The sequence below is a fragment of the Panthera pardus genome, unplaced genomic scaffold (genome assembly GCF_024362965.1).
Source record: "Panthera pardus isolate Hobbes unplaced genomic scaffold, ASM2436296v1 HiC_scaffold_24, whole genome shotgun sequence".
Lineage (NCBI taxonomy): Eukaryota > Metazoa > Chordata > Mammalia > Carnivora > Felidae > Panthera > Panthera pardus.
In genome coordinates this window covers 32,004,963-32,010,962 of record NW_026526810.1, presented here as the reverse complement: position 1 = coordinate 32,010,962, position 6,000 = coordinate 32,004,963, and the positions used below count along the sequence as shown (strand labels likewise).

The 6,000-nt window shown below is 40.9% G+C and overlaps 1 pseudogene; it reads right to left on the bottom strand.

Annotated features, from left to right (window-relative positions):
* Positions 1 to 664: 664 nt before the first annotated feature.
* On the bottom strand, positions 665 to 793 carry LOC128773103 (U4 spliceosomal RNA; annotated as a pseudogene).
* Positions 794 to 6,000: the final 5,207 nt, after the last annotated feature.

The following is a 6,000-nucleotide window of genomic DNA, read 5'->3' as shown; positions in this document are numbered from 1 at the left end:
GAAAGAGGCAAAAAGCCCCAGAAGGATAGTGATCCTGGGAAGACTGAGGAACTCATAGTATCCTGTCCCAGTCTTGTGACACTATCGCCCTTTTATCCTGACCTTCTGTTTCCTGTATTTTTCCATTTTTTTAAAAACTGAAATCCATTTCCTTATGGTTTTGTGTATTAAAATATACATAAAATTTACTATTTTAACCGTTTTAAGTTGATTGGTGGCATTCAGTACGTTCATTATGTTTGCACAAACATCACCACCATCCACTTCCAGAACTTTTTCATCATCCCAAACAGAACCTCTGTACCCAACAAACAATAGCTTCAACCTTCTGTCTGTAAGAATGTACTCACTCTAGGTACCTCATAGAAGTGGAATCATACAATATTTGTCCATTTGTACCTGGCTTATTTCACTTAGCATAACGTGTTCCAGAGTCACCCATGTTGGAGCATGTAGCAGAATTTCCCTCCTTTTTAAGGCTACATAACATGACATTATTAATATATACCACCTTGTGTTTATCCATTCATCTGCTGATGGAACCTGTGTTATTTCCACCTTTTGGCTATTGTGAATAATGCTGCTATGAACGTTGGTATCTATCTGGTATCTGAACATGTATCTATCTGGTTGAGTCTGTGTCTTTGCTTTTTGGGGGGGTATATACCTAGAAGTTGATCTGCTGTACCATACAGTACTTGTATGTTTAACATTTTAGGGAAAAGTTTTCAATTAGCAATAATCGCGCCTCGGATAAACCTCATTGGCTATGACACTGCCACTGCGCAAAGCTTGTTTAACTTTTTAAAGAACCACCAAACTGCAACACAGCGGCTGCACCATTTTACATTCTCGTGAGCAATGTACAAGGTGCAATTTCTTCGCATCCTTGTCACACTTGTTTTGTTTTGTTAATAAAAGCTATCCTCATGAGTGCAAAGTGGTATCTCATATGGTTTTGATTTATATTTCTCTAATGAGTGACGATGTTGAGCATCCTTTCATGTGCTTACGGGCCATTTTGTATCTTCTTTGGAGATATGTCTATTCATGAAGTCCTTTGCCCATTTTTGAATTGGGTGGTGTTTTTCTTTGTTTTTGTTGTTGTTGTGTTAGTGTTGAGTTGTAATTGTTCTTTATAGATTCTGGATATGAATCACTTATCAGATATTTGATTTGTAAGTATTTTCTCCATTCTGTGCGGTATCTTTTCACCCTCTTGATAGTGTCCTTTTTAATTTTTGAAAGACGACTGTGGTATAAGATTTATGATCTATGAGTACTGAACCTAGAAGACTAAGAATATGTGAAAATTATGGGGCGCCTGGGTGGCTCAGACAGTTGAGCGACTGACTTCTGCTCAGGTCATGATCTCACCGTTTGTGAGTTCGAGCCCTGCATCAGGCTCTGTGCTGACAGCTCAGAGCCCGGAGCCTGCTTTGGATTCTGTGTCTTCCTCTCTCTCTGCTCCTCCCCCACTCATGCTCTGTCTCTCTCTGTCTCAGAAATAAATAAACATTACAAAAAAATTAAAAAAAAAAAAAGAATATGTGAAGAGCAAAGTGTTATAATAAAAGTCAGAAGGGAGCACCTGGGTGGCTCAGTCGGTTAAGCATCAGACTCTTGGCTTCAGTTCAGGTCATGATCTCATGGTTCTTGAGTTTGAGCCTTACATCAGGCTCTGCGCTGGGAGCATGGAGCCTGCTTGGGATCCTCTCTTTCCTTTTCTCTGCCCCTCCCCTGCTTGCTCTCTCTCTCTCTCTCTCAAAATAAATAAACTTAAAAAAAAAAACTCGGAGGTTATTGTGATTCAGATTTCATAATCTGGAAAAAAATATCTATAGTTGAACTACATAGCATTTTGGCATAAATAATAAGTTATAATATACATTTATTTTAAACATGTATGTTTATGACTTAAATATATTTACACATACATTTATTTTACCATTTCTTTCTTTAAGAGTAGTTGGTGTTTTAGTGACTGTCATCAGATAATCAAGGTTGAGAGTTTCTTATCTTGTGTATGATTTGTTACCTTACAATATACTCAATAGAAAACATAAAAAGCCCCCAAACCAAATCTCACCACGTCATAAGGTCTGTTTACTTTTTTCTCTCAAAAAATTCTTATTGTGAAATAAAGTCAGCATTACAAAAAGGAGCATGAAATTGATATGTAGAGTTTAACACATAGTTATGAAGTGAATGACACTATAAAAATCCTTTTGGATCAAGAAATACGACACTGTGTTTCCTTAACAAATAGCACCATGTATGGAAGTATTTTGTGTCAGGCTAGTGGATCCCTGGGCTCCACCCAGGGGATTTTGTGACTATTTTGTGGGATACTGAAGGATCCTGTGGGATCCTGAGGGATACTGTGGGATCTCAGTATTTTGTGAGATACTGGAGGGAAGTATGTGTGTTCTGGGCACTTTTCCTGAGACCTGGGGAGTATGCTCAGCCTTTCCAAAACAAGCAAGGATGGAGATGCGATGTTCATGGTATCCTGCCCTTTTCACACCATAGGCCCTGGCCGGGCCTCTAGCTAGTCTTTGCTATTAACTCATGGTTCTCAACCTTGGCACTAGTGATATGTTGGGCCAGATAATTCTCGGTTGTGGGGGAGCTGTCTGGTGTATTGCGGGATGTTTAGCAGCATTCCTGGTCTCCATTCCCTAGATGCCGGGTGGGCCTCTCACAGTTGTGCACTCCAGGCATGGTGCCAAGAGCGATACATACATCATTTTAATCTTCATGTTTGTCCTCATTTTGCAGATAAGGAACTGAGCTTCAGCAGGGTTAGGTGAATTATTAAAGGTGTTACAGCAAGTGAATGGCTGAGTGCGAGTTTAAACACAGACCTATCAGTCCCCACTCTGTTTTCAGTAACCATGTAAAGTTGCCTCCCAGGTGGTGGAGGATGGCATATATTCCAGATCTTGCTTCCTTCATTAAGACATTTCAAATCTGGGGGCACCTGGGTGGCCCAGTCGGTTGAGCATCCAACTTCAGCTCAGGTCATGATCTCCTGGCTCATGAGTTCAAGCCCCGCATCAGGCTCTATGCTGACAGCTTAGAGCCTGGAGGCTGCTTCAGATTCTGTGTCTCCCTCTTTTTCTGCCCGTCCTCTGCTCGCACCCTGTCTCTCTCTCCCTCTCTCTCTCTCTCTCAAAATAAATAAAAACATTAAATAAATTTAAAAACTGGGGGGGAAATGCAAGCTGATGCAGCCACTCTGGAAAACAGTATGGAGAAAAAAAAAAAGAGGTTAGAGTGGGAGAGAGCCAAAGCATAAGAGACTCTTAAAAACTGAGAACAAACTGAGGGTTGATGGGGGTGGGAGGGAGTGGAGGGTGGGTGATGGGTATTGAGGAGGGCACCTTTTGGGATGAGCACTGGGTGTTGTATGGAAACCAATTTGACAATAGATTTCATATATTGAAAAAAAAAAAGAAAACAGTATGGAGGTTCCTGAAAAAACTAAAAATAGAACTACCCTACGACCCAGCAATCACACTACTAGGTATTTATCCAAGGGATACAGGTGTGCTGTTTCGAAGGGACATGTGCACCCCCATGTTTATAGCAGCACTATCAACAATAGCCAAAGTATGGAAAGAGCCCAAATGTCCATCGATGGGTGAGTGGATAAAGATGTGGTGTATGTGGGGTGTGTGTGTGTGGGGGGGGTGTGTGTGTGTACACACACACCCCCCCCACACACACAATGGAGTATTACTCGGCAATCAAAAAGAATGAAATCTTGCCATTTGCAACTACATGGGTGGAACTGGAGGGTATTATGCAAAGAGAAATTAGTCAGAGAAAGACAAAAATCATATGACTTCATATGAGGACTTTAAAAGACAAAACAGATGAACATAAGGAAAGGGAAGCAAAAATAATATAAAAACAGGGAGGGGGACAAAACAGAAGAGACTCATAAATATGGAGAACAAACAGAGGGTTACTGGAAGCGTTGTGGGGGGGGGATGGGCTAAATGGGTAAGGGGCATTAAGGAATCTACTCCTGAAATCATTGTTGCACTATATGCTAATTTGGATGTAAATTTAAAAAAAATAATAAAAAAAATAAGAACAACAGTTGGGGCATATGGGTGGCTCAGTAAGTTAAACGTCTGCCTCTTGATTTCAACTCAGGTCATGATCTCACAGTCGTGAGATGGAGCCACTGCTCAGCACAGAGCCTGCTTAGAATTCTCTCTCTCTCTCTCTCTCTCTCTCTCTCTCTCTCTCTCTCTCTGCCAAGTGCCACTTCCCCTTAAAATATATAAATATTAACAATCAAATAAGAAAAAAAATTTTAGAGACATTTCATATCTATATTTCTAGGCTTTTTACTGGATATTTTCTTTTGGTTTTCCTACCAGCTGTTTAAATTGGACATTCCTAAAACTAAAGTCAACATTTTGCTTTTTTTCTGTTTTCCTTTTCCCTCACTTCCCTTCTCCTATTAATCATTCTTCCAAATCAATATTAAACCCCTGATCTTGGGGAGCCAGAGTGTCTCAGTCGTTTAAGTGTCTGACTTCAGCTCGGGCCATGAACTCACGGTTCGTGAGTTTTGCCCCATGTCAGGCTCTGTGCTGGATGGCTCGGAGCCTGGAGCCTGCTTCAGATTCTGTGTCTCCTTTCTCTGTTCCTCTCCTGCTTGCACTCTGAGTCTCTCTCTCTCTCAACAATAAATAAAGATTTAAAAAATATTTAACAAAACCTGATCTCTTTGACTCTTTTTTATATTTTCATAAGCAGAATCTCATATTTTTGTACATCTTGTCCAAACTCTATATTTCATTTCTAAAAAAAAATATTTTTAATGATTAGTAATGCAATCCTAGTCAAAACCCCAATATGGGTATTTTTGGAACTTAAGAAGTTTACTCTAAGGTTCATCTGAAAAAGTCCCTAAATATAGCCAGCGTTTAGAAAGAAAAAAGCAGTGAGAAGGAATTTCTGTATTTGTTTTTATTTATCAAATACATGTGGTTCTTATTAGATGTCAGGCACTATTCTTTTTGTTTTAGAGAAAGAGGGAGAGGGAGGGTGGGGGAGGGGGCAGAGAGAGAGAGAGAATCTCAAGCAGGCTCCAAGCTCAGTGTGACACAGGGTTGGATCCCACGACCCTGAAATCATGACCTGAGCTGAAATTATGAGTCAGACACTCAACCAACTAAGCCACCCAGTTATGTCAGGCAGTATTCTGAGCACTACACAAATATTTACTCATTTAGTACCACGTATGAGACAACGAAATAGACATAAAGCTATATAATAAAGCATAAAGCAGTGTGATATTGGCATAGGAATAGAAAACTTGACTTATTGGACTGTATCAGGTCAGGTCCTCTGGAATTAGAAGTGTAAGAGATTTGGGGCACCTGGGTGGCTCGGTTGGTTAAGGGTCTGACTCTTGGTTTCAGTTCAGGTCATGATCTCACAACTGGTGAGTTCCAGCTCCTCATCGGGCCCTGCGCTGACAGCGCGGAGATTCTTTCTCTCCCTCTCTCTGCCCCTCCCCTGCTTGCACTCTCTCTCTTTCAAAAATAAATAAACATTAAAAAAAAAAAAAAAAGGGGGCGCCTGGGTGGCTCAGTCGGTTAAGCGTCCGACTTCGGCTCAGGTCATGATCTCACGGTCCATGGGTTCGAGCCCCGCGTCGGGCTCTGTGCTGACAGCTCAGAGCCTGGAGCCTGTTTCAGATTCTGTGTCTCCCTCTCTCTCTGACCCTCCCCCATTCATGCTCTGTCTCTCTCTGTCTCAAAAATAAATAAACGTTAAAAAAAAAAAAAAAAGATATGTAAGAGATTCATTTGGGAGAAATGTCTGTGAAAGACACAAGGGAGAAGTAGGGCCTTCAAACCACAATTTAGGTCTAATACCCATGCAAGGAGAGAGGGAAGAAAGGAGGATTGGGTAGGAAGAGCCGCAGATTATAATACAATTCTAAGAAAATCTCAGCCAGGCCAATCTCGA